The following is a 3344-nucleotide window of genomic DNA, read 5'->3' as shown; positions in this document are numbered from 1 at the left end:
AAAGTGAAACAAGTAGCAACAGTTATGAAAATGTCATTAAGTGTCATTAATATTAACTCTTACCTCAAGTAAAGTGAAACAAGTAGCAACAGTTACGAAAATGTCATTTCAGTGTCATTAATATTAACTTTTACCTCAAGTAAATTGAAACTAGTAGCAACAATTATAAAGATGTAATTTAGTATTACAGTGTCAAATGCTATGCTAACAGAGTCATTGATATTAAGTCTTACTTCAAATGAAGTGAAACATACTGTACTACTTATAACTACCATCATAACTGTAGAACAAACCTTTTGTACATTGGAATAAAACAAAAGATAACTTGTTCTATGATAACAGAGTTAACGTCTGGTCAGCATATTACTCTGAAATACTGAATGAAAAACTAAAACAGAATTACTTACTGCAGCAGCTCTCTGAAGACGTCCAGAAATGCTCAGAAATTACAGCTGTTTTTGCAATAGTTAATCATGGTGAAAGCCTTTTTATGAATTCAAACTTGGTGAATCTCTTCTGAACATTCTCATAGTCGCTGATGACTCAATTCATTGTGGTCACTTAAAAGAAGAACAAAAAGAAAAAAAATCTCATCATATTCCAGCATTTATTTAAATACCATTCCAAAAATGTCCCTTGCTGCACACCGTCAGAATGGTAGACTGGCAGACAAATGACTAGTTAACATGACTGGTTGTTATAAAGTGCAATACAATTATTTCTTAATACAAGTAGCATAATAACTGGAGCTGAACAAAATTATTCTGATCAAATATTTGTCTGGCAGAAGTTCAGACAGAATGTCACTGTTATTCAGAATGCATCATTTAATGTATAGTTTTAGGCATGTGGGTATATTTTTACTTAATGAGCATTCTAAATTATTTCTAACCAGATACTCTAACTTATGGTTGTTTGCAAGGATCATATTAATTAAAAAAAATAGATTTAACATCAGTTTTTAGTTGTCTAAAATGTAACTTATTAACTCAACTGGTGAATGTTGATCCCTGCTCTCACTTCCACTCTTACCTCGCCCTTCCCACCCCACTTCACATGGTGAAAATATTTACACAAAAACAACTTACCTAATTTTCTTGGGGAATATTTTATCTGCTTTTTTCTCTTTGGTCAAATAGGAACTTCTTCCTCTGGAGGCTGGTCCTTATTATCATCCTCCACACTCGTAGCATGTCTTCATTAGCCAACTTTGTCCCCCCATCATGTGTCCTTAGGCTAGCCTGGGTCTTCATGTGGCTAAAGTTCCCAAAGCAAAGAACACAAGCACTGTGTCACATCAGCCAAGTTGCTAAATAATGCGCATAAAGGATAACTTTCACTAACATATTGGCTTTTAATTTGCTAGATTAAAATTGGAGGGGAAAAAACAATTTGCCTGTGTTAGAAATATGTTTAATATTAAGGGCTAACGTTACAGTGATGGAGTTTAATAACTTTAGCTAACATTAACTTACAGCAAGGTAGGATTGGCTTGAATTGCTCGTAGCTAACATTACAGAGAAAGAGAACATAGTCAATGTTATTGTCTCAAAGAAAATGTAAAATTAATGACACATAACTCATATGTATTAGGTGTCAAACTTCGGCTTCTTTTGAAAGAGGAGATCTGGCCGTTATAACTTGTGTTAGGTTTGCCCCACAATATGGAACATTTCTTCTTCACCAACACAGTGCACTCCTGCTCGTGCACTGCTGCCTCTCACTGGTGGAGATGGTGTATTGCACTACTTAACCCTTGCGTTTAGAAATGGGGTCCAGCCGACCCCACACACGTAAAACGTTTATCATTTGACACAGTTCTCTACGTTTGCCTCAGTCCTCGCACGCACAAGGGTTAAAACAGCCTTAAATAATGTTTCAAATGCTAAGTTCGTAAGTGGTTTGTAGACATCTTGCTGTAAAACTTTAGGATCGATTAAATTAAGAAAATTAAGACTAAACAACATGGCAGAGCTATATAATATTACTACATAAAGCTAATTTTTAAAGTTTAATCGGTAATACTTTTATAACAAATTTATGTCAGATCATGATTTCTTGGTTATTAACAAGTTGCCATAACGAAGACATTTTGAATAATGTCAACTTTGTATTAAAAGTGTCATGATTTACCGAATGACACTTTATGACAACAGTCATAAATATTCATGAAGACTTATTGATGCTCATGACATGTTATGTCATGTTTATGACAGTGTCATAACACTCTTATTCACCCCCTTCAAATAAAGTGTTACCAAAACTTTTCAGAGTATTTTTACTGCTCTGTACTTTTTACGTTTACTTGAGTAATTTTATTAATAATCTCTCTTCTACCAACAGAGTAACGGCACTGAATGAAGAACAAACATGTTTTAACCAAAGACTCTCCAGAAACTCACCTGCAGTTTTAAAGTTTCATAAGTTTTATATTGAAATAAACTGATTTGCAAAGATGTTACTTGTTCCTGATTTTATTTTGTAAATTTATTCATATGAATTATTTTCATTTTCATCTGTAAAATACCTAAATCTCCACATCTTTATATATATWTTTTTCTGCTGATGATGGGATTTTTAAATATTAAATATTAATTTGAGAAACCTTAAAACAAAAATATTTATTTTCTAAACAATTTCCTGGGCATCTATTTTTTATATTTTGAGTATAAATGTGTGAAAGCAGTGCTGGTTTTATCTGAGTTTTTACCCACCTCTGCCCATACATTAAGATCAGATTCACCAATTTAGGAACCAATCAGTCTAAATCCATAATAGCAGGTCAACTGTCTCATTACCCTGAGCTTCTCTCAGCTTTCAGTATTAGACTCTAAAAATGAAGAACCTTTCTAATGAGATTTCTGTTGGAACATAGAAATCCCGGAGAAATCCCAGCCATTCTTCTAAAGGAAACAGGAAACTCTACCTTCCTTTAAATAGGACACAGAACAAGTTAAAAAACTGTAAATGGACACTCGTGGAGACTTGAGAGTATAAAGACTGTTGAATTTGAGACTGGGGTGAGATTTTTTGGTATGGAAGATTGTGCAAGTATTTGATGGCATGCCTGTAAATCTCCCTGTATATATTGTAAAATTCTGAAATGTGCATGTTCTTGGCTTATTGAGTAACCAACTGCTTTTGAAGTGGCGTTAAGATTTAGTCTTCATTTTGACTGTGTAGTGGCGATTGTTTGTTAAACCAAACATCCAACAAAGTTCCATTAAGCCACTGAGGCACTGGATTCAGTTCTCTTTAACGCAGGCAAAAGAAAGTTCAATATCCAAACGTGTAAGTTGTTCTTCATTATTTATTTCTTGACATCTTTGCAAAAGAAAACAATT

Source organism: Poecilia reticulata, unplaced genomic scaffold (genome assembly GCF_000633615.1).
Source record: "Poecilia reticulata strain Guanapo unplaced genomic scaffold, Guppy_female_1.0+MT scaffold_329, whole genome shotgun sequence".
Lineage (NCBI taxonomy): Eukaryota > Metazoa > Chordata > Actinopteri > Cyprinodontiformes > Poeciliidae > Poecilia > Poecilia reticulata.
Note: the sequence above shows the minus strand (reverse complement) of the source record.